Source organism: Macrobrachium rosenbergii, chromosome 36, assembly GCF_040412425.1.
Source record: "Macrobrachium rosenbergii isolate ZJJX-2024 chromosome 36, ASM4041242v1, whole genome shotgun sequence".
Lineage (NCBI taxonomy): Eukaryota > Metazoa > Arthropoda > Malacostraca > Decapoda > Palaemonidae > Macrobrachium > Macrobrachium rosenbergii.
The window spans coordinates 23,240,125-23,267,622 of NC_089776.1; the positions used below are offsets into that span (position 1 = coordinate 23,240,125).

At 36.2% G+C, this 27,498-nt stretch overlaps 1 long non-coding RNA gene across 1 annotated transcript in view; it reads left to right on the forward strand.

The window, feature by feature from the left end:
- Positions 1-27,498, forward strand: part of LOC136825014 (uncharacterized) — a 653,512-nt gene that overhangs the window by 562,924 nt on the left and 63,090 nt on the right. The window contains exon 3 of the long non-coding RNA XR_010849207.1: positions 26,298-26,499. This is a non-coding gene — a long non-coding RNA (uncharacterized lncRNA). The remainder of the gene's footprint in view (positions 1-26,297; positions 26,500-27,498) is intronic.

Here is a 27,498-nt window from a genome sequence, read left to right on the forward strand (position 1 = left end):
ACTGGGTTTTAACTCGCTCTTCCTTGAACTTACTCTTGCTGCTGATTCTTAAAGGGATGGATGCAAACACCTTCCTCATAAGAGTGTTATTATGAACATTTATCTTGTACAGTACATGTACAAATCAGGTTTATCTCTGAACAAAAAAATAATCTTTGAAAAAAAAAAAATTACTATAATTCTAAACAAGGGTCAGAGCGGCACGTTCACTTTACTAAAAATTATTACATTTTTTACTAGTGTATACAGAAAAAAAGGTAGAATATTATGAAAGACAGAATCGGAATTCCTTTTCAAGGGGCATCTAAGGGACGGTGTTTTGGGGCCGTGCAGGAGTCAGCTTTTCTGGTAACAGATGAGGTATTTGTACTTAGTCACCTCCGTAACAAATTTGTCACTGATGATTGCTTGTAAGTCGAAGGTGCTACAACTGCTGGCGATGTTGCAGCTTGGCAATGGGCGCGAAGTTATCTTTTTGCAATCCGCGGTATTCCCAACGAATCATTGGAGGAACGACGTTGTAACAAAGTCGTTCCTAAACGCCGTTCCTGCTGGTCGAACATAACAGACGTTTGGCCTCCCTTCGGGGATTAATAAGAGTAAAGGACGGCAGTTGTTTCGGGAAATTATGATCCTATGAAGGTGCTTTATGGATAAATGTGCGTGTCAGGATCGATAACCAGCCAAATTGGCAGGGGTTGTAAAAGTGAAATACAAATAGGAAATAACCTGATATGAATGAAGGGAGATAGGATTATAAAAAAGCAGAAATGAGAAGTAAAAAAGGGTAAGACATATGTGGTTTGCCACAATAAGTGTTACTCGTTCCTGTATAGTTCTGGAAGCAAGGTACATCTGCAATAGTAAACATAAAATAACAAAGCGTTTAGAAACCAAAAACGTGGCAAAGCTGAGCATATCCACCACCCAAAAGTTATGTTTACCGAGAAAGAAGCTGGTTGCAAAGTTTATATCTTATACTTAAAAATTTATGCCATGGATAATTTCCTATTTGACCTTAGATCGCTGAGTATGGACTTAACTGTGACCTCACTCTGTATATCGGCATCAATAGGTTTATGCATTGTGAGCAAAAGTCTTTTTGTATAGTTCGAAAGTCATGGGCTAGGTTTAATTCTTATGTGACCCTTTAGCCCTAAGTATGGCCTTGTCATTGGCATTGACATCATTCTGTGCTCTAACATCATTAGTGGAATATGCATGGCACAAGTGAAATTTCTGTTTCATGGAGTTCAAAAGTTATGGACAAGGTTAAATTACTTTTGATATTTGACTTTGACCTCACTCTGATCATGGCCGTCTTTGATGGAATATTCACATTATCATGATTAGTAGGTAATTCATGGCGTATATGAAGTGTACATCTAGGACAGCTCAAAATTTATGGCATTGTCAAATTCTTATTAGACCTTTGACTTCTAATATGACAATGACCTTCATGTAAAATGTTATGGCTAAAATTAAACTTTGACTTCTAATATGACAATGACCTTCATGTAAAAAGTTATGGCTAAAATTAAACTGTCTATCAGTTTTAACACGTAACTAGAAAAAGGTAAAAAATTTCGTTCCAAAAATTTTATTTGTTCTCGTCAGCAAGGGGTACCTTTGGTAAAATTTCTGTAAATATCCAGCCCTAAATATTTGAGTAATAGACCAGACCTAAAGCATAACCTCCACTTTGGAGATAATATAATAATAATAATAATAATAATAGCTGATATTTTATTGGCTGTAAAAGCTGGTGGGGTTCTCCTCCTATTGGCTGGAAGCAGAATGACATCGTCAGTCAGCCAGACTCCTGGATGAGTCATTCCACCTCCCGGCTTTTACAGCCAATCAAAAATCGCCTAAAATTTCTATAAGCCCACTTGCAGCTATAAATATGGCATAATTGTACCCCTGATTTCATTCCCCTTTGATAAATGGTAGAGAGTAATGCCAAAACATCACCAGGACACCCAGGACCTGGCACTAGCCAATTACCGAGTTCGTCAGTCAGCCAGACTGTCCCAGATGAATCATTCTGCTCCCAGCTTTGACAGCCAATCAGAAATCACCTAAAATTTCTGCGACCCTGCCTTCGGGTATAAATATGGCTTAATTGTACCCCTGGCTTCATTCGCCTCTTGAAACGTCATCAGAACTCCCGGGACCTGATGCCATTCCCAGCCAATAAGAGGCCCCCTTTCATTTTTTTTTTTCATTTACCCTCGTCCTTCTCTCTCTCTCTCTCTCTCTCTCTCTCTCTCTCTCTCTCTCTCTCTCTCTCTCTCTCTCTCACATATCTTGTTTCACGTACATTTCTTCATTTTACTTTTCTTCTGTTGGATATCCTTTGCAACTGATGAAACAAAATTTAATAAAAATATACATCAATTGAGGTGTTTATAGTATGTGGATCCTTTTACCATTAAGCAAAAATTCAGTTCCTATTTCCCAGCAACATATTGCAACAACTTTATTGGTATGTTGCTCTATATCTTTCTCGAAATGAAAATGGCTCAGGCGTTATTAAAACACTGCTGATTGACTTCCGTACGGGAAACTCAGACAGATATCAACAATACAAAACAGATTTTATTGCTGGTAAGGATGCTATACAAAAGAATTATTACGTAAATGGTGAACCACGACAGCTGAGTTTCATTTGAATAATGTTCGCGTGTCTGCGATGTGCATGGATGACACTATTATTAGAGTTAAATAGCGTGGGTTCATGCTTGATCGGGCTGCTCTTATTTATATATCAGTGTAACATGAAGGAGAATATTCCCTCATTATCTTTAAGACTTCTCCCTCTTGTAGAGGATTTATGTTTTATTGCCCATAATTCTTCGAATGAGTTGAAGTTTGAAGTGCGTTACATTGGAGACGAAAGTTTTATGACAATCACCATTGATGATAATGTACAGTCAAGAGTGCATGGAGGCGAATCATTAACATGTGCATTCGTGCTTACATACATGAATTTTCGAGTGGCCGTGCAGGTGTTTGGGGAACAGAAAGAGATTCGCTAATGTTAACTGCAAAAAACTACGAGAAACAGGATTTGCAATGAACACACTTTATACGTGAGGCTATACTACATAGCATAGATAGTAAAAATATTAATTCGTTGCTAACATATTTCGTCATTACTATTGAGAGGAGAAATATCGTGTGCGCTTTTCAAATATTTTTAATATTCTATCCTCGCCTACCAGTTATTTGAACATTTCAATATTGGTAATTTGTAAATGTGTATTTTCTAAGAATTTGTATCGGTATTTTATCCAATTTTCTCTAATGTCTTTTTTTTTATTTCTCTTTTAACGTGTGGCAGGTCTATTTCCATGGATGGAAGGACGTAGGTGACCTTTCGAATTGGTTCGCGTAAATGTGTGCATGTCATGAATAATGAAATACTGATGATAATCATAGAAATTTACTTACTCGTCATAATTAAGAATCAGGCCGCTCGAGACTTCTTTTTCCAGTTCGTAGGCTTCAGCACTGTTTCTCTGGCCTTCCTCCACATCTTTTCATTTTTCATTAGCCCTTCGTTGGGAGAGTCGGTAGAGCTTCGGACTGGCACTCGATGGGCCGGAGTTCAATTGCCCCGGCCGGCTGATGAAGAGTTAGAGGAATTTATTTCTGGTGATAGAAATTCATTTCTTGCTATAATGTGGTTCGGATTCCACAATAAGCTGTAGGTCCCGTTGCTTAGTAACCAATTGGTTCTTAGCCACGTAAAATAAGTCTAATCCTTCGGGGCAGCCCTAGGGGAGCTGTTAATCAGCTCAGTGGTCTGGTAAAACTAAGGTATACTTTTTTTTTTTCATTTTTCATCGGACCACGTGACTATATCTCCTGCCAGCATACACATCATGGATGGCAAAAGGAATGTTTACCAGTTCTGCTGACGGGCTGCGACTGAATGACTGGTTAATAATTATTGATTTGTGTCGTTCTTTAGGTACTAGAACATTTTCTTTATAAGGATTCATGACATGGTTGAAAACTATGGAAGTCTGCCCACACTGTGAGGTTTTTATACGAATACTCTAAGATGACCATCCTGTGATACGGGAAAAGCAAAATAAAAATAATGGGTTGTGGTTTGCCACTGAAGAAAGATCAGTTATAAAAGTAAGGAGGATGAAAGCTGTATGAGAATACAAACATTAGAACTACAGGAAAGGAAAAAGCCGCCGAAGGATTCTTGATCTTTTAGTTTGTAACGTAGCAGCGAAGGGATGAATAAGACGTTGTCTCATTGATTGTTTTGCTCTGACACCACCTCTGACACACACGACTCATGCGAGTAACAATAAAAAAAAGAAAAAAAATTATATACACACATTACATTATATATATATATATATATATATATATATATATATATATATATATATATATATATATATATATATATATATATATACTGTATATATTACATAAATATTTATGTGTATGATCACTACCACATTTATACTTAGGAGGCTGAATTATGAATGAACCCTGGTGCAGACAACTTCTAAATCACTAACTGCTTCATGTACTACAGACACATGCACACACACACACACATACACATATATATATATATATATATATATATATATATATATATATATATCTATCTATATCTATATCTATCTATATATATATATATATATATATATATATATATATATATATATATATATATATATATATATATATATATATATATATCAGAAGCAACAAGCCCCCAAGAATGCGCCCCTCAGGTGCAGTCACCCTATCAAGAGCAATGTCCTTCGGGATCAGCCCATCAGCCAATAAAAAATCAAATCACTGACTGAGGTAGGTAGGCTGAGTCTTCTTACTAGTTGTGAACCAATGATTATGTTTTTAGCTGTTATGTACAGTTCGTGGTTCAAGCGCTCACCATTCATGCGGCTGTTGACTTGGGTTATTTGTGATAACTGGAAGTAGTGAAAGGGAACATTACTGGCTAAAGGGAGAAAGAAATCGACCCTAACAGGATGTTTTATACCAATGACTTAACATCCACCATCAAAAAAGAGCACACTATCTCACCTTCTTAGACCTCCCATCTCCATCTTCTTCTTCCCCAATCTTTCTTTTCCTTCTGCTCCTCCCTCTACTACCTTATCCCTACTTTCTCTGGTCTCTTGTTCTCATCATCTTCCTCCTTAGTCCTCAGCCTTTTTCCCACCAGTTTCTGATCCTTAAAAGTACCCTCAGATACCCAAGTTCGATCATTACCATCTTTAGGACAGACCTCCTACTCTTCTATTATCACCTTGAAAAGTAGAACCCAGATGTAAGAGTTACAGTCCTAACTAATCTTCAAGGGTAATTCACCATCACTCTGTAAGATCAAGAGGACTTCAAAAAATTAAACCTAAATGAAAAGCTCAAGTTTGTGCCTACACAACCGTCCTTCCTTTGGACCCTCTGTTCTAGAGCTCCCTTACATCGTTGATGTCCGGAGATGTGAGGCAAGATGTAAGGCACCTTCAAGAAAAATACTAACTACTTTTAAGGGGCTATTCCCAGCCAAGCATGGCTCATAATACAGGGACATTTCCCCACTGATGATTGCGTACTGGAGTCTCTTCCGTGGTCAGGGTTATAGACACCATGAAGACCATTGCAAGGACAAACTGTCTGTGCAATTTTTAGCATACAGCATGAGATCAAAGAATAATTTGGATAAATTTAAAAAAGGTGAACTGACTACTTGCAAGTGCCTCAGCCACATCCTGCATTATTCAAACATTACAGTGTCAGGTTAGTCATGTTGCACAATTGAAAGCGAAGATAGATTCACTGAGACCGACAACAGAGCCTGAAATAGGCAATTCACCAATTAGCAGTCCACCATGCAGCTTGGAAAAAAAATAAAACAATCCGTGAACACAGCATCAGCAACTTGGAAAGAGACACCAAAACATAAGACACCTTCCACATCTCTCATCATACCCTTAACCCCACCCTTTCACCTCCGCCTGAAACACCTCCTTCCACATATGCTCCCGTTACCCCTAACCCTCATTCTCTCCCAGATCTCTGGACGCTTGCCAAAAGCAAAACCTGCGAATTTATCATTCCTAGTGACAATGCAAGTAACTTTCATGTAAAGGTCCACATCACTCATTTCATTATCAACGGACCACAAAATCCGTCCTTAACAAAATCACATTTTGGCACTTCCGCTCTCGTCGATTCACTCTGTGAAACAGTCACTGAGTAGCTGTCAGTCATAATGAATGACATTTGTTCATTTTCTCATACTCAAGTTTTCCCTTTCCCTGTTTGGCCGCCCACCATTTAACGACCTAATCTTTCAACTGTCACTCTGTATTCCTAAGCTTTTACCATTTGAACCGTATCATCTCTCTGATGGAAAATAAACAAACCATACTAACTATACATTCTTACATTATTCAGTCAACCTTGAAAGGGCAAACACAAAACATATACTGACAGCATACAGTTATCCTCGAAGGACGTACGCAACATGTCTTACCTGCCGTCAAGGAGAAAAATATACCTTTTCTCCTAATAATAATCTTCAATCTTCTCCATCGATCCCCTACCACTGAAAGGTCAGTTCTTTTAACGATCGTAATTTCCTCTTGCCAATCACAATTGGTACGATAAATCCGTAGTTATCCTGCTTTCCATCTGCAATAAGATCTAGCAGAGACTGATGACAAGGGGATGTTTGTTTGTTGAGATTATGGTGGCCTTATGCCTACATGGGCTCTTGGCTCATCAAGCAGCCTGTGAGTGCCATAGTAAATGAAGTCAGAAGTCTGCATACTCTTACTTTAATAAAATATAAACTAGTCGGCACGCACCGCAATACTTTTACTCTGAGCAATACCAGTCATTGGAATTATGACTAAACGAATTATTCCATTCAATAACAATAACAAGTAGCCGACGTCCTTATAGATGTTCCCGACTATAGCACCTATGCAGCACAGGCAGTCCAGAGCAGGACAAATACAGTTGCAGCATTGCAAGTCAGAAGATCGAGGTTGGCGCAACTGCCGGTTGAATATGGGTCGTTATATTAACCTCCCCCCCACCACTTTCTGTTTCAAAACTCTTCTTGGGAAAACTGCAATCTCGCTAACCCATTTAACGTAAACAGTGAGGAGGAACACCGATCAGGTGTTCCAAAAGTCTTGTTTTTGTCTTTTACTAATAATGCATTTTATTTATAAGATTGTGGATTTTTATTTTAAAACAGTTCAATCATTCCATTGCAAATTTTTTTCCAATAACGGTAACAACAATATGATATTTTCCAGACTTAAAATACAATTCTTAGTGTAGTTTATTTTAACCAAAAAATCGTATCAAATATCTCTCACAAAAACTGGCAAAGGATGTTTTCTTATGCAATAATGAACAAGTTTAATGAATAGGTCATTCGGTGAATAATGAAATCAATATTATCTATATAAACTAATATACATCAATTTTTCGTTGCCACTGTTTTCTGATAAAAGCTTTAAAAATGATTTTATTAGGTAAATAAAAAGGCTTCTTGTCACGTTGATTCTAAGAATATTCATTTTTCCTTCCAACATCATATCTTATGTTTTAATGAATTATTTTCTCTGAAGGTTTCATTTTACAGTTTATTAGAATATTTCCTTACTGTTCGTGCAAAATTTTCGCAGAATGAATCCTTTTAAAAATGTACGAGAGAGTTTTCCTTTGAAATACAACAAGAAAAAAGGCTTTTATGAATGCGAATTGAAGGATAATTATAGCTGCTAATTAAACATGCCTAGGTCATATTATGAGAAAAATCCTTGATAACACATACACTATATATATATATATATTTATATATATATATATATATATATATATATATATATATATATATATATATATATATATATATATATATATATATATATATATATAAAAATATACATACACACAATATATATATATATATATATATATATATATATATATATATATATATATATATATATATAAAGAGAATGTTTGTATGTTTGTCTACTATAGAAATCCGCTTGATAGACCCAGACAAAATGTGGCACGCGGCCCCTATGTGACCCCAGGAAGGTTATAACTCAAAAGCAAACCCCTACCCCCGTTACAGACATCAAGTACAGACAAATCTAATGAAATTTTTCCTTTTACCAATCCCATCAGGTTTTCCTTCAGGTGCTTTATGGGTTAATGATCATTTTATGCCTGAGCGCTCCAGGTTTTCTTCCAGGCCCTGTCAGACGTGTGATTAGCCTGCAACAATAAATCCCCTATAACATCAATTTTTATTCAGATTTACGTGAATTTTGATCATAATTTATGTTAATTATTAAAATAATTGTGTATTACCTCGATAAAATCAACACTGAAATCTATATCAATATTTTCTGTAACAGACCATTCAGACTTTGGCCTACACTTTCCCTCAGAAATGTCAGAGGAAACTGGGAATCGAAATCAGCTGTAACTTTTTTACGGTGTCTAAAATTATCATCGTGATAATAATTTAATATTTATACAGCCAACAGACACTGTATCACAAGAACTTATGGGCATACTGAAGCTATTTGTCAACCTGACAGCCTACCATGTTGGTTTTATGGGATAACGTTCACATACCAGTCTCGACAACGGGTGATAATCATAGGACTGAACGGTCCCTGGTTAACGGAAGTTGTGCGTATGCCCAAACCACTTCGTCCCCATAACCTACTGACATGGCATTCATCAACTGCGGTTGTTTTTTCGTTATTGTTGTGAAATCATAATCTTAAATTCTGATCTGACTGAAAGGTATATATATATATATATATATATATATATATATATATATATATATATATATATATATATATTATATATATATATATATATATATATTATATATATAGATATAGAGAGAGAGAGAGAGAGAGAGAGAGAGAGAGAGAGAGAGAGAGAGAGAGTCTAACGTTAGCACAGGTTTTCGCTGACGGTGAGGCAGTTCCTGTGTGATATTCGCATATATATATGACTTGGTATGATCACTGCCGTGGCATTTTTTGTTCATGGAGGGTATATACAATTCGTCAAAGGGTCCTTTATATAGTCTCTACAGCGATTCATCCACTATTCATTTTCATGAGTGAATCACTTCACCTACTGACCTTTTGGTAAATGTGAATTTCTGCTTGTTGCGGAAGTCTGTATGACACTGTCACCTTTTCTCCAAGCAAAGAGTCTTCTTTAATGGATTCAAGACAGACTTATTTATCACAGGAAAGAAAAGCATTTTCAATCATGGTACACGTGCTTTACATGACAAAATAATTCAAAGTTTTCCAGGGCACCACCGGGTTGGTCAGCTAATATAATATATATATATATATATATATATATATATATATATATATATATATATATATATATATATATATATATATATATATATATATATATATATATATATATATATTGTCAGGCTTGGTGGTTGTTTGTGAGGAACAATCGTATTCCGATTGTTTTCTTCTGTCTGGTTGTCTCTCCTGTAATTTAAATTTGCCACGTTGGCAGGTGAGGTGTCGTCCGCCTAGTGTTGTGTGACGATAGGCAGTCAGTAGCAGGCCAGTATGGAGTCAAGAAGCAGTTAGTATTAGTCAGGATTTGGAAAGCTGATTGACCATTTCTCAACCAACCTCAAGCTGGGAATGGAAGCAGCAGCAACTTTTGAAATATTACCTTGCAGTTGGTAATTGTTACTGCCTGAGGATGGTAATGGCTGAACACTGATCATCGGAAAGGAAGACCTGTTCTTCAACGGAAACGAGCACTGTTGTCCCATGGGCACCATGGGAGGTGATGTCTCAGCAGTGTGGCGATGGTCGTCCTTGAGGTTCTGCAGTGATGACGTGGATGGATACTGTTGTGATGAGTACGTTAATTCAGTTCTGAGGATGGTGGTGACTGAACCCTGGTCATCACGTTTGGAAGATGTGTTCTTCTTTGGCAACGTGGTTGTTGTTGCATCGGCGCTGTGGTGACTGTGCAGTAGAGGATATCAGCGATAGTTCAGCAGTATGGCGATGGTCGTCCTCGAGAATCTGTGGTTACGACGTTAGGGTATACTGTTGTTTTTGGGTACCGTTATTACTCCTGAGGATATACCATTTACCATTGTTGATTATTGAACAAGTATCATTATTATTATGATGGAATACGAGTACGAGTATGACTCATGTTGAGCAAAAGTAGCTCATGTTGAATAATCATGTTTATGATGTTGAGTTGTTCATTTTGTCTGCATGAATTTCTGCCAGTCATTCCAGTCCCGATATTTTTATTTTAAAAAGTCTGATGAACCCAATATGGGTTCATAAAAATATAATATATATATATATATATATATATATATATATATATATATATATATATATATATATATATATACTGTGAATATAAGATTACTATTTCGATGACATTCTGAATGTTCAAAGAAAATGGATTGAATTTCTTCTGCCATATTTCTATTGAAGTCTGTAAAATAATGACAGAGAGAGACCACTGGCAACTTCCAGGACGGGGTTGTTAGATTCCTAAAGGGAATCACTCCACTACTGGTCAGATTCAGGCTATTCAAAAGTTGTTTTACTCTATATCCATAAGGTTGCACTGATTTAGGATGAGTCTCACAGTAGCCAAAGAAATTCTCTCTATGCACTGTTTGAGATGCAAGAGAGCCTGGAAGTCTTTGCAACTTATACCAGTATCTGATGACAGAAGACTGACGATACAGTTCCAGAGGCAGTTCTCTAGCTTCAACAAGCAGACTTGGAATGAGTGAAGTTTTAAAAGCACCCGTGGCTAGTCTAATGCCAGAATGGTGCATAGAGTCTAAAATTCTTAAATGATTAGGGGTGGCCGAAGAATATGTTTCACAAGCATATAACAAATTAGACAGCATAAGGGCTTTGTACTATCAGCTCCCCACGATGTGTGTGCTAGGACTTTAAAGATATTTAAAATTTCTGGGCATTTAGCTTTCAGCATCTTAAGATATAAAGCCCATGTCAATCTTCAGTCAAAAACTAAGCCTAAAAATTGGGTTTCTTCTACACATGGGATTCTTTGTCCTTTAAGATATACATTGGGATGTAGTCCACGAATGTGGCAGAAATGAACTGCAACAGTTTTGCTGTTTGAGAACTTGAAGCCATTCAAATCTGCCCATTTGGTTGTTCGATCAATTGTCAACTGAAATTTTCTCTAAACTGTGGACATTCTTGCTCCAAAAAAACGATATGGAAATATCATCCACAAAAATTGTATGAAGGACATATGAGGAATAATTGCAGAAATGCCATTTATTGCCAAGGCAAACAGAGTAATGCCGAGCATGCTAACTTGAGGGATTCCTTCTAGTTGGCATTTTCTTTCAGACAGAGTATTACCTACTCTTACCTGAAAGTGTCTGTGTTAAAAATGCTCTCAGGAATAATGGCAACTCCCCTCTTAATCCACATTGTCATTTAGTTCATTGCCAATTGAAGAAATGACTTCATATCTATTGGATATTTTGGTTTTATGACCTTAGGGAGAGAGTGATGGAGGTCTCTCTCTTTTAAGGTAGGATGGGGAGCTACCTGGTCTAGACACCTCCCCCTCTATTGGTGTCCCTGGTAGCTCCTTAGAATGTTTGTCCTCTCCTAAGTTAGGCAGAGATACTGCCCTAGAGAGGTACATAGCTTTGTCTATGGGGGAGGGGAAGATTGTAAAGAAGGCAGTGCATCTGCCTTGAGGGGTGTTGGTCAAACCCTCTGGAGTAGTGAGCTTGCCTTCACATGCTCTTTCCTTTCCTCTGACAGTAGTTTGGTAGGCCTGGATTACCCTCTTTCAGCCTTAGATGACGGTGAATTTGTTGGCAAGAGAAAATTAGGTTTTTCTTTTAATGCTTTGGCATAATTTCGCATTGTGTTCATTAGACGTTTGGCATACCCAACAGTGATGTGTTCTGCATTAGACTTGCTAAGGGTTGCTTCTTCAATTTTGAAGTTTGGACATATCCTCTCACTAGTTTTATGGTCTATACCACAATTTAAGCATTTTGCATCAAGCGTGCAGTCTCCATGCTTAGCTCTAGAACAGTTATTGCATACTTTATCATTTTTACAGGCTTTAGAGGGGTGTCCAAATTTGAAACAGTTGAAACATTGCAAGGGCTTCTGTTTGAAGGGCTTAACTCCTACTCTTTCCCCTGCTATGTCTACATACAGAGGTATTTTTGGATCTTCAAAGGTCAATATAACCATTCAAATTTTGGGAACCTTATGTACCTTCCAGACTTCTTTCGGGGACATATCTCGAATTTCTTCTTTGTTAAAATCATGCAAATCTCTATTAAATACCATTCCACTGCCATAACTAAAGTTAAGGTGAGACTTGATGTCCATGGCAATTTCCTTATCTGTTTTTAAATGACTGAGCATGACAGATTGTCTCTTTGGCTTTGCATGAATTAAGACAGACTTCTTTCCAAATCGTGTAATGTCTCCAGATTTAATGAAACCTACTATCTTCTGAAGATATCTACTGGTCTTAAAAAAAATTATAATTTTCTACTTGAGCAGTTGTCAGAAGTCACACAGGGGGTTTTGGTTTCCTTTCTTTTACACCTTCCGATCCAGATTTTGCAGGATCTTTTTTGCATACCAGTCACTGGGTCTATAAGATTCTAGTTTCTGAGGAGCCTTCTCACAGAGGGCCCTTTGATATTTGATTCATTTAACTTGATGTTATGCAAGTTGCAGCTTGCATGGGTGGCCTCTTCACTGTTTGTGAAAGAGATCCAAGCCTCCCATTCCTCATTTTCTTCCATAAAATTCATCTTGATTTCCTTTATTACTCCATGGCATTCAAACATTCTGGTTATGATCTCATAATCAGTATCCAATGGCAAGGAAGTAAGATGGAGAACATTATATTTGTTAGTTGTGACTTTCTTCAAGTTTTCCTTTTTTGATGATGTGGAATTAGAAACTTCTTTTTCTGGATACTTTTTCTTATCAGGAGCATATACCACTGGATTTGTGGGCTTGTCAGACTTATCTATATTATTTACAATTTTTGGGTCAATGGAGCTGTCACAAGAGTCATTCACAACCGGTCCATTGTTTGTCAACAGTGCCAAAACAGTGTCATCAAAGGGCCAAGGGGTACTCGAATTCCTATAACTACTAAACATAGAGAGTTGAGAGGGGAAAAAATAAACCTAAAAATCTTAAAAAGATATCAGCTTTTCATGGGGTTTATTCTTCCACCAATGGCACAAGTGAGAACCAACTACCAAATGTCTACCCCCTACCCTACCCTACCCCACAAGGAGATGGCAAAACATGATTAGAGTGGCCCAAGTGTAAGACAAACCCACTTGCTAGGACTGAGAGTATTACAAGAATACAATTTCCCCCATCCTAATCACATCAAGGGCAAACTGGATAGAATGTCAAGAGTCCTATCCCTAGAACCAGAACCCCCTGGAATCTGTGGTCCAGTCCTAGAGAATAGTTCTGCCTTTGAGCTATCAATCTGTTAACTCTTAGGTCCAAACATTATCAAGCAGTTGATGGTCCTACCACAATTCCCACTATTTAGCTTCGGATATAAAGCCAATCTCAGCTATGATATCTTTCCCTATTTAACAGGTCCCATAAATTTTAGCAAAAGTGGGAATTTCCACAAAATTAATCCAAACAAACATATGATTATATATGAGACTCTTGGACTTAAACCAGGGAACAAATTCCTGGGGTTCAAGAGCGCCCTCGCCACGTCAAGGTGGTCCCACATCGAGGGGGTCATAGTTTTCTAAGTCACTGAGATGAATAGTAACGCTCCCGATGCCCTTTAAGTCCAAGTTCAGCCCTGATAGCAAGGAGGATAAGAAGGGTTGAAAATAAAATGTACAAAATGACAGATATTAGTGTCTAATCTATAGTTTTTGAGGTTGCTGGGATGAACAGACACACTCCCAATGCCCTTAAGTTCAAGTTCAGCCCCGATAGGAATGGGGGGCGAAGTGGTGAAATATAATATGTAAAAAATGTTGGGCAATGTAACTGAAGCAACTATCTTAACAGGAAAGAGAGAGAGAGAGAGAGAGAGAGAGAGAGAGAGAGAGAGAGAGAGAGAGAGAGAGAGAGAGAGAGAGAGAGAGAGAGAGATTTTATTATTTTTCATTCAGAGTTTTCCTGGGCAGTGCCGGGTTGGTCACTTAGTGTATGTGTGTGTGTATATATATATATATATATATATATATATATATATATATATATATATATATATATATATATATATATATAGGTGTGTCTGTAAGGAGATGGAGGAAGAGAGCTGTGTATATACACATTTAGCATTATTTCTGAGGCCTTGAATATGAAAGTTTCCAACTTGACATGAAAAAAGTTAGTTTTAATCATTTCCTTGCAATATGTTTTGAGAGGAAATATCAAAAGGAATATATTTTTCATTGCAGTGAATCAAAGGAGAGATTTCACAGGGAAAAAAAAAGTTCACTTTTTAACTCTGTGTAAAAATAAAGTTGTTTGGTGAGGTGGAAAATTGGAATCAAAGTGTAAAACTCTTTTGGCCTCGGAAATAGAGAGCAGTAATATTAAGGTTTGGCAGCTGTTTGCCTATATTGCAAAAGAGCAAAATTTTATGTTCTTCGCTCTCCTCTATGCAGAGCATCATTTACTCTTATAAAGTCTGTGGCATGTTGCATTTATAGATAAATAAATTTCTTTCAGTAGCGTGATTCATGTTTTGCTTTTTAATTTGCATATTTGTCGTCATAATTATCAGTTTTCATCTTCACCATCATCCAGCTCCTCAGTTGGTTTCACGTCATTTAGTTCAGTGGATTTTTTGGTCCAATTGTCTCTGTACAGTTTCAGTGTTTCAATAAATCAGATGCATATCTTTGGTGTCTGACGACAATAAGTATCCACTAGAACCATGTTTGTTTCTGTCCTTTTCTTGTTTATTACTTGTATTCAGAATTCAAGGTGACAAACTAAGCTTCACAGAAATAAGAAAGCGCAGACCAAACCTCCAAAGAAACGATAGACCCTTAGCCTCTTGAAAGATTAAGGAAGTTTAGTGTCGGGAAAAATGAAATCAGGGAGATCCCAGAGTTGAGTATACCTTAGTTTAACCAGAACACTGAGCTGATTAACAGCTCTCCTAGGGCTGGCCCGAATGATTAGATTCATTTTACGTGGCTAAGAACCAATTGGTTACCTAGCCACGGGACCTACAGCTTATTGTGGAATCCGAACCACATTATAACGAGAAATGAATTTCTGTCACCAGAAATAAATTCCTCTAATTCTTCATTGGCCGGTCGGAGAATCGAACGCGGGACGAGCAGAGTGCTAGCTATGAACGATACCCAACCTCCCAATGAGGAACTCTAGGGAGATCCCAGAATAAATTTTGTAAAAAAAAAAAAAAAAAAAACTAATCCATGATCTCTTGGATTGCCAACTTCTGCTATGTAGTTGAGGGGAGTAATGTCATTTGTTCTATAGTTAATTTGCTTCTCAACAAACGACAACGACAAAGAAATCGTTCATTCCCATAACAGATTTTTCTGGATAGAGGATAACTTAGGTTTCACTCTCTGGTTGAACTCTATTCCCAGTGATTCACACTCGTAGAATTTGCTCTTTACTCACAAAAGTTATTTTGCACGATTTGTCTTTACCAGAAAATGTGGAAAATCTATTTTCAAAGGCTTAGTAATATTAGATGATTTTGAACCTTGAAAAGTTTTAAGAGAATGGTGATTCGTAGAAAATCTCCATGCTCCTTGAAACCCGCTGTTGCTGGCGAAATATCAAGCTCAGCAGTCACTATCTAATGCCCTTTTCTACGCTCCCGGTAAAAAGGAATTTTGGCATATTTTGGATATTGTCGAAGAACACTGGAACGGACAAAATTATCATATATAAGTAATTACATGAAAATGCGTGAATGCATAATGTCTGCCAGTTTTGAAAGTTTGCTGGTTTTTTCCCTTATAAATAAAGTGACACAGGATCACATAATATTATGGAGAACATTTTTTCATGTATCATTAATTACTTTTCTTTCAAGTTCAAAGGTCAGATGTTGGTAACAAATAGCAAATACTTGATAAATGATTATAACAAATGTCTGACATGCGTATTTTGGAGGAATTTTCTCTTAGTTGGTCTCTCATATCTTTAGCATTGGACATTCGGATTTAAATTCAGGTCATTTTTGTTGGGATTCATATTTAATTTAGATCTGGATCTGGGTTCACTTTGGCCGGATTCCTTTAGCATTTGGATTCATGGGATCAGGATTTTATTGGGACGGAGGTTGAGATTTTCTTTGACCGAGATCTAGAATGAGTTCAGTTCGTCTTCAAGATCTAATTTGATTGAAATCTACATTTAATTTCAGTTGGATGCCAGGCTTGATTAGTTTTGGCAGCTAGATATACTGTAGGTCTGAATTTAAAATGAATTTGGAATTTGGTGCAGACTGAATTTAGACTAGGATCCAAATTTAGATTAAATACGGACCTGAAACAAAGATGCGCTGTCTCGATAGCATTGTTATAATATCATATCGATCATAGCGCCTGTTGCTTCCTTGCTCCAGTGTTCTCAGCGACAATGTGTCCATGCCTCGTTTGTCATTAGAAATTACGAAGAAACTAAAAGTAATGTATGCACATTAAAAGATTCAGTTGTATTCGTAATATCGGTAGAGTAGTAGCATTTATATCAAAAGTACAAAGGTCCATGTCATTATGGATACATTATGCCTGGGTATGTACCTGCGCGATCGTTAATGTCTGCATGGAAAAGTTTCTTCCCTAATACACTAGCGAAAAATAATTTGCTAACAACAGACTCCATGGTTCGGAGATTGAGATGCCATGTATCACATACGACTTAGGGACCCTTACAGTTGGGAATAGTGAAGAAAAGGAAAGATAGCCAAGAAGAAACAATGGCAGTTTAAGGCGAGAAAATCATAAAGGGAATGATTTTGTTTACTTATTTGGTTTGCGTAACAAGGAAGTTACATTAGAGAGAGAGAGAGAGAGAGAGAGAGAGAGAGAGAGAGAGAGATTTAATTGAGAGATTGAGAGAGAGAAACACAGAGAGATTTACTGTGATATGAATAAGGACATTGTGATTGGCTTCTATGCTTATGACGTTGTTGAAGGACATTGTGATTGGTTTCTATGCTTATGACGTTGTTGAAGGACATTGCGATTGATTTCTAAGCTTATGATGTTGTTGAAGGACACTGTGATTGCCTTCTATGCTCATGACGTTGTTGAAGGACATTGTGATTGGCTTCTATGCTTATGACGTTGTTGAAGGACATTGTGATTGGTTTCTATACTTATGACGTTGTCAGACATCAATATTTCTGCGGTTGATTCAAAGCAGTTTTTGTGGGTGATTTTAAATGTCGTGTTCCAGAAATTCACTACGCACTTCTATGGTCTGAAGCACGCAGTGCAAATATTTGCCATGCATATTAGTTCTGAGCTCAAAGTTAGTGTCCCCCCCTTTCTCCCTCTCTCTATGTAAGTTCCTGGGTACTCTCTTCCACGAGGTCCATGAGCTAAGTAATTTATTTGGCTTAAAGTTTTCGTTGATGGTCTGGTTGCAGCTTGAATTTCTCTCCGATGGAGACATTTAACTAGTTTTCTTACAAGGTTCTTTGAGTGTTTATACTTATGATATCACTGGGAAGTTATGAACCTAATGCATGCAGTTTTGGTAAACACTATTAGCAGTTTTGTCTTATTTCACAAAATTCTTTGTCTGAATGATACAACATCAACTGTAAAAGAAAGTATTGGCGCAAAGTAATTTTGGATATTATTGAAAAAAAAAACTGGAGAGGGCAAAACTGTCATTTAATTAACTACATAAAATTTGCTAAGTTTCACGATTCAACCGGAAATCTGCCTTTATATCTAGTCATCCATTCAGAAACAAAGGAATCCTAGGGCAGTGGTTTTTTTACTCTTGTTAGTCTTTAGACAGAGTCTGCATAAAGTCTTTATGGCTAAATTGCCTGTTATAGCTTAAGCTGTTCTCATTATAAGCTTTAAAGTATTTTCACCTGACCTGACCTGGCTTTTTCTGTTGTAGTCGAAGTTTTTAAACCGGCGATTTACTTATCTCTTCAAAAAGCCGTCTTTTCATCTGCAGCCTCCATCAGATCTCTTGTTGTCTTTCTCATTCACATGCAAGCTATTTTACTTCTCGGATATAGCCTTTTTCTTCTCTCAAGTCTTATTCGCAAACTCGTTCTCGGTTGGGCCCAATCTCGTGAGATGCTGTCTCTTATTGCAAGCTCCTTCTGCGTATGTACTAATTTTTAATAACTGAATCCCTTGGATATCCATTAGTATTGTTTGGCTTAGGAAAACAATAGTAGCAAGTCTGTCTCTTACATGCTGGGTGCGCCGTTAAGGGGCAGCATGTGCTGTTCTTGTTACCAGAATCTTTATACTGAATTATTACCCTTTAATTATTACATCATGCAGTGTGAGCACGATTCATACCATCATCCGGAAATTTTTGGGTTGATAACTACAAATGGCAAATGAAAACATTATAAATTAAGAATTCAAGAAATATTTAAAGAGGATAAGATAATCTGCATCTTTCCCTTAGTTTCCTTAATTTAGTTCTGATTATTAGGATAAGATAATCTGTACCTTTCCCTTAGTTTCCTTAATTTAGTTCTGATTATTCAGCATAAATAGAATTCAAATCTCTGAAGTGTCAATCAAGTTAGCAGTTCATAATATGAAATCTCATTTTCTGCAAAAGAGCGTATGGGGTAATTACTTTATGCACTTGCAAAAATGCTGAAGCCAGTCTCTCATTTTTCTTTTTTTTAGAGCCAGTGTTTTGAAGTTCAGAGTTCAAATGTGATTACAAACGGGTGTTCGTCTCTTTCTCCGGATGAATCTGATGAAGCTATCCGAGAATAAAAGCTTCAAAAGGATGAACCATAAAAAGTTCTGTATGTATTTTCCTTTCTAAATGATTAAGGACTTTTGTATGGAAGTCGTCTTTCATCGTTTAGACCAGCTGAGCCGTGCCACAGATAGCTTGTGGAAAATACAAGCACGAGGGTCAACACTTTTGGATATTCCTCCTTATCACTATAACAATGCTGAAATCTCTGCTTCACTCTGCAGTTCTGGTATTTTTTTTTAAATAGTTTTCTCTTTAGTAAGAAGGAAAATCCGCCAGTACACACTTTTCTTTCGGTGACTGAGCTTCCAGCGGATAGTTAAAGTCAGTAAGATATAAAATTCTGTTTAAAGGCTTCATTTACTTAAGCACTTATTTGTCTGTCTTTGTAACTTTGAGTCATTTTTCACCGAAGCTTCAATTTCACGACTAGTGTTTTGTTAAAACGCTTTTTTGTTTTACGTTATCAATATTATTACAATGGAGTAATAATAATAAATAATAATATGGTGGAGGAGGAGGAGGAGGAGGAAAAAGAGCGGAGTGACAACCGCAGCAAATGATCAGCGAAGTCATCGAGGATAATTGCCTGGATTGGTGACCATTGGGTATGATGGAACCAAGAAAACAACCAGACTGCATGAAAAAAGAGCCAGTTGAAGCAGATAGTGACCTCCCACGTATATTGTGTAGCAAAATCGTCTAACAGCCATAAAACTGCGAAGATAAAGCTACGTCCACGAAAACGAAAGAGATGATTGAAGAAACACCTAACGCCGTCAACAGATCTTTTAGAAATTGGAAGGCTATGTCTGCTAAGCAGGCCAATCAAACGTATGGTGGCCTTGCGTCTGATGATCTTCAACAGGCTACCAGCCCAGGTGGGTGTGACGAACAGGTGCCACTGTATATAAAACACCGAGAATGAAAATGGACAAAGAGGAAAACATTAAGATGTGGAAATGTACTGTACTTCGTAACCCACAGCAGGGAGGATATAGAAAAAGAATGAAAACCTTGTGACAACTGTAAGGAAGCACAGAGACTACAGAAACAAGACTTGCAGAAAATAAGTATAGCTTAGTTTTACCAGACCACTGAGCTGATTAACAGCTCTCCTAGGGCTGGCCCGAAGGATTAGACTTATTTTTACGTGCCTAAGAACCAATTGGTTACTTAGCAACGGGACCTACAGCTTATTGTGGAATCCGAACCACATTATAGCGAGAAATGAATTTCTATCACCAGAAATAAATTCCTCTAACTCTTCATCAGCCGGCGGCGGAATCGAACTCCGGCCCATCGAATGACGGTCTGAAGCTCAACCAACTCGGCCAACAAAGGGCTGTAGCAGCGAAAACTATGATTAAAGGGAATGCCTTATATTACACCAACAGAGAGAGAAGAAAAAGAAAGAAAAATAGGAAAACCAGAGGGAAATCCTTTCCTGTAGTTCCCCTATCCTACCCTTGCCTAATACTGCTTTCAATTTCTTCGATTGATGTAAAGTTCAGTTTCTTCAGTTCAGATAAAGTTCTCCATATTTCCTGTCGTTCATTTGACAGAAATACAATACTTCTGCCTTTAATGCTTCCATTACCTCATTAAATCCCCAACATGGGGAACTTAAAAGTCTGTTGCTGTTCGAGAGCCATCAGCACGCGAAGAAAATCAGATTAATAATTGACTGCTTATTTTTTTCCTAATCAAAACACGAGTCTTGGCAACAATGATTTCAAGGCAGTTTTTAAATAGTATTTTAATGAAAATAAATATTAACATTCCAAGTGTTTTTCTTATAATATTTGTCCAATGAGACAGGTTGAGAAGCAAGAGAGCTCTTATTTTTCCTGTTAAAGGAAACGCTTTTGCCATGAATTTTCCTCTACATTTAGACTTTCCTGGTGGTGATTACTCTTGAACTGTCTCGAATATAATTTCATTGCATTTACGGTCAGATAAAGTTGTTATTTTTAGCACAGCCCCTTATGGAAAAAATAAATGTTCTTTACCCCCCACCGGGAACCTTCCTCAGTAAACTAAGCATATGTGTGCAAGACGGAAATGCACTGTTGATATTCTCTTCATTTCCTTCTTGCACACACAAGTTTATTTTCCTTAGGAACGTTCCCGGTGAAGTTGAAGGACATTTATTTCTTCCAAAAGGTGCTACACTAAAATGCACTGGTAAGCGACGTAGCCATCATCTTAATGACTATTCAAAGCAGATATGCCGCAACGCGAAATTGATTGATTATGGCTGCTAAAACTGGCGTCACAACACCAAGGTTATTGACGCCGTAATTAATAAAAATGGGAAACTAAAACATAAATAAATTTAAAAGAGTCTCATATTGGCAAATATCTATCTACCTATCTATCTATCTATATATATATATATATATATATATATATATATATATATATATATATATAATGTATATATATATATATATATATATATATATATATATATATATACATTATATATATATATATATATATATATATATATATATATATATATATATATATATATATATATATATATATATATATATATATATATATATATATATATATATATATATATATATATATATATATATATATATATATATATATATATATATATATATATATATATATATATATATATATATATATATATATATATATATATATATATATATATATATATATATATATATATATATATATATATATATATATATATATATATATATATATATATATATATATATATATATAAACAGAAGTAGGCGACGGCCAGCAGGACACATCAGCGAAGGTGGACCATGGAAACGTACTAAATTCAGCATAATTCTTAGTTTCCAGCGTTTCGTAATAACTTTATTACATCATCAGGGAATCTGTTAAATAATGAATAAAATTACCTAAAAATTGCTCTAAAACCAACAAAATTCTTAAAATACAGCACAGTTAGAATGCCAGATAAAAAAAAAAAAAAAAAAAAAACAAAAACGACATAAAAGCAAGACCAAAGACCGCTAAACAACCTTATACAAAGAAGGCAGAAGACAGGATGCATAAATAAAAAGTTAACTCAGGTAGAGCTGTGTGAAGGAGGTCTGGGTGTTTAACTAGGGAACCAGTTGTTTAATAAATAATGATTCCAGAATGGGCAGTTCGTATGCATTGGTTGTTTGGCCTATGATACAGAAATCACTTCTATCAAAATATGTTTTACAGTTTTTTGAGTGGTTTCTTATGCTTGAATGTTCGGGGTTGGAGAGCCTAAAGCCAGTACGATAACTTAATCCCGGATGAGAGTCGATTCTGACCCTCAGTAACCTCCTCGTGGATCCGACATATGTCCCAGAGTTACACTTAGGGACAAGTATACTTAATATACCACGTTAGAGGTCAAAAGCGAGTTTAATCGATCTTTGTATCTGAAAAATGAACAAATCGTTAGTGGATTTTTTGGATTAATTTTAGATTAATGGCATATAATGTTTATGAGCAATTTGTGCGAACCTTTGTCGAAATGAATCATCATGTAAAAAAGGAAATTTGGCATAAAAAGATAATTTTGGTACTGTATAAGGTTTGGCGATATTAATGAATTGTTTGTTAAGGAACATACGGAGCTTTTTAAAACACAAGGTCTGTTGGGAAGCAATTATTCATAAAATATTCAGAAAGGAAACTAATTTCTTGGTGGAAGGACTGCCAATTCGATGTAATAAAAAACTCCACTGGGAGGAAGTAAAAATAGATTTAAGTTTAAAATCATAGAAACAGGAACTATAGTAATTGGACCCTAAACCAGTAAAAGTTTTCTTTTTAAAAACAGAAGTATTAAAAGAACCATTTTCCCTAGTAACAGGAACGTCTAGGAAAGGCAACTGATTATTCACCTCTTTTTCTACGGTAAACTTGATGTTATGATGTTAGCGGTCTTTGGTCTTGCTTTTACGTCGTTTATGTTTTTTACTGTTTTTTTATCTGATATTCTAACTGTGCTGTATTTTATGAATTTTATTGATTTTTAGAGCAATTTTTTGAGTAATTTTATTCATTATTTAACAGGTCCCCTGATGATGTAGTAAAGTTATTACGAAACGTTTTATATAAAGAATTATGCTGAATTTAGTACGTTTCATGGTCCACCTTTGCACTGATATATATATATATATATATATATATATATATATATATATATATATATATATATATATATATATATATATATATACTACCTGTATCAGTGTGAAAAGGTTATCTTTTGATTGTGATGAGGTGGGCTATGCTTGCTAATACCAAATTAATATGTATTATATTTCTTGTTGAATTCATTATATCTTTGCATATGGACAGTATTCCCGGAGTTTCAGAGGAAAATTGTGTTGATGTTCTTTGCCCGTCTTCGCCTTTTACGTTTTGGTCCCCCACACCACCGCCCAAAAGTCTGTTGGAGGCGCATCGAAAACTTTCACATTATACAGATTAAAAAGACATGATACGAAACATATCACATAACGCATAACATAGTATTATTATAGTCTGCGGAATAAAGAGGCTTGCCGCTGATTCGGCCTCTGAATGCATAATGAGATTTTAGATTTCATATAAAAGAGATGTGCTTAAATATGTCAGCTAACGCGTATTGAAATTTAAATAACAGGTCGCAAGAGATTAAACTGTAATATATTTAATCCAATAGCCTTGTTATTTTCCATTATCATCATTAAAGACAAACATTAGCTTAAACAATTCCAGTCGAAATATAGATTTATTATCGCATTTTTCTTACATAACCGAAAGATTTTTCCTCGTCTGTATTTCTCCTTGACAGCTAAATATACCTAACACCTATGTAATATAGATCAGGCCCCGGTGGTGAAGTCCACACAAGGCCCAAAGAAAAAGTGTACAACAAAAAGCATCACAATGGAATTTTTGTTTTTCAGCATAATAATATATGTATGTTCGCAATAAAAAAATTGGTCAAGGCAATGTTTGACTCGTGGTTAGGAATTTCGACTGTCAGTCCAAGTTCTGGGACACTCGGCCATTCAGCGCATAAGATAGTGAAAAGAGGGAGTTGGAGGGGTTAGACAGCAAGATACGGAAATCCAGAAAATAAAGGTAATGAAGTACAAGGAACTTATGGTGAAACTGGGAGAGAATTCCGCAGCTGCATTAAGGCACAGAAGTGAGATGTGTTAGACAACAAAAGTGAAGAGAGGAAGCGTGAATAGAAGTAATGTGAAAGGCTAAATAGTGGGTACAGCTAGGTTCGCTGCAAATCCCCCTTTAGTAATGTCTACAGTGCACCACGTGAAGTGCAAGACAGCACAAACCCCCAACTGGGTGTTTGATGTGTGGCCGAGGAAATTGTCTTGGAAACTGTGCAGTTAGGAAAAAGGGAGCACTTGCAAAATTCAATCACTGAAGTAACTGTTAACTTCTATTCGTATCAGGTGACGTTAGAAACGTACTTTTTGTTGCAATTCTTTGTGAAGGAAATATGTTCTGAATAGCAGACTGGGTAAAACTGAAAACTATTTCCGGGGCCTGGTTTCCCCAGTTGCCGACCGGGATATTTAATGCCTCTTCTTTATGTTTATTTTTAATTCTTGTGTCTTTTTATGTTTAAGATATTGACTGTCTTTTGTTGATGTTTATTCATTCATCCCCAAGAGGCTGGTACTTAACACGGCGCCCATATTGCACATAAACTAATAAATACCAAACCAGAGGGGCGCGGTAGTAGTCTTTAGTTTTACCGTAGATGGTTCGGATAAGAATTAACATTATTTCTAAAGTGTATTTTTCAGTATTGATGACTCTTGTTAACATATTCACGTTCAGGTTTAGTCTTGAATGAGTCGACTGTCCAAGATTTGACCTCGGAACCTAGATAGCACCTGCGAATTTGTATGTGCATTCATATGGGAACATTTGAACTCCTTTACTGACTAGCATCGTCTATTCCTCCAAGTTGGCAATCTGGAACATTTGTTTAAAAATCCGGGATAAACAGAATGGAAGAGGCATTAGACATCTAACATCTCGGGAGCGAGTGTATTCACTGAATTGCTGTAGTTACAGCGAAAAAGCAAAGTGACCGTTTTTTATAAACGATATGGTCTCACAGAGAATAATTTTATGGTACACTTCATAAATGTAAAATCATGTTTGTTCGCAATATAAATGTAAATTGTTATGACATTTACGATTTTCTGTGACAGAAATAATGATAGGTTTATAAACTTTATGTTACACAGATTGAAAAATAAGGTGACTGACCCCCCTCGCCTAAAAGGTGTTGCAAAATCATAGGGTTTTACATTCTTTTACCAATCTTTACCAATGTAGAAGTTTTTGCTATGGTTTAATACGTATGTAGCAGCATCTTTTCGTGCTAAGATGTAAAATAGAAAGACATTAATAAATCACCTAAATGCTACCATATAATCTAAGAACGCGTTCATGGGGGAAATTGTTGTATAGATTTTTTGTACAATGCGGTAAACTGGAACCTTGTGAAACACAACATATATAAGAACTGTTTTAAAGGTACTGATAAACCAATTCCTGGAAATACATTGCTCTGTTTATACCAAATTGTGTGCGTGTAAATAAAATATACTTAAACACAGAGCGGAATAAAATACTTATTTCGTAAAACGTAGATTTTGCTAAATGTCAAGCATGGTTTTCGGGCGATGAAAACTTGTCACGGGTGGTTACGAGGGTTTAGAAGAGGTTTTTGGTCCATGATAGATAAGGGTGGAGTATAGTCGTCATCTAAATCACCCAGAAGTCAAACCGTTCGAGATCCTTTCTGATACATTCAGAGGCTTTTTCTGGCTAAGTCTGAATAACCAGTAAACCATTTTTCCGAAGCTAAATTTGAACAGACATTACCGTATCGCCTTCAGCAAACCAGGCTATAAGCTATTTGTTATAAATATTCAAAACCTTTTATGTTTTGAAGTACTTAGGATTATGTATTTCTTAAATCCTTCTAAATACTTTGTCAGTAAGTCATAAGCAGATCAAGGATTGCTTCCTAGTAATTACTGAATTTAAAAGGGTAATTCTCTTACAAATATATCTACTACTCGAAATTTAGTCAAGTTACAATGCTATTAAACATTTTCGTTTCAGGGCGTTTCTCGAAAAGTTCCACTGTTTCTTCCCACTTCATTTTTTTTTTTTCAGGGCATGGTGGACAATCATTAGCGGGAGACCGTAAAGTCTTTCCCCACCAGTGTTGGAACGTAGTAAATATTTTGTTCTCCTGAAGGCATAAAGCAAGCTTCTTCTTCACTGCTAGATATGGCCAATGTAACGCAAACAGAATGATAGGGGCAAACATCGGGATAAAAATCAGCATCAGCATACCAGAGCAACTTGCTGACAGGTAACTGTCAATCTTTTCCTGTTCTCTTTTTTCTTATTTTCCAAATAAATGTAACTGCACTTTCTAACCTCTACTGGGCGAGATGCCGGAATGTTACAATATTAATTAATGCCTTTGTAACGCCCGGAAAAAATTTTTAATCAAAGGCAACCTTTGGCGTGGCGTAAAAACCCTTAAGTTAATGCCTTTGTACCCTCAAAAAAAAAAAAAAAAAAAAAAAAAAAAAAATTCAAAAGCAACCTCTGGCATGGTCTAAAAACCAGTATTATTATTATTATTATTATTATTATTTGAATGAAATACCGGGTCTAGGCCAGAGGCCAAAGCACTGGAACCAAATAGGTCATTCGGTGTGGTGACGAGTGAATGAAAATGGAACTGAAAACTGCACAAAGGCATATGCTTCTACACTGTAACACACGCACACAATAAATATATTTACTCATATTTCCATACATACCCACGGTAAAAAAATATTAAAATAGAATGCGTTAAGTAAAATTTTTAAATTTTGTTGTTTTTGAAAGAGTTTTCGTATTTTCATTATTTACTTTTTATATTTTACATTTCTTCGTGAATATTAAAATTGAAATGACTGAAAATGTAGAAGATTCTGACAAAATTTCTCTCACTGATTTATTTCCAAAAGTTGATAATCGTTGTTGGTTATATTTTGGGCATTCACACAATACATGTTTAACCGAGATTATCACTTTGCACTCTGAGCATTCGGGAGCTGGGTTATGTGGGCTGCTCATCAAGTGTCCGTGTTCTCGCCAAGTATAACCTGTTCGGAGAAGTGTCAGAATTACTTGTGTGTGTGTGTGTGTGTGTGTGTGTGTGTGTGTGTGTGTGTGTGTGTGACATGATGTACTCCATTTTATAATACCAGGTTTTATTTGTTTTAATTTATAATTTTCAGGTTCTTCATTCCGTATATATTGCCATTTATTTATACCTATTTTTATATGTTACATATTCTTTAACAGGGATATTAAC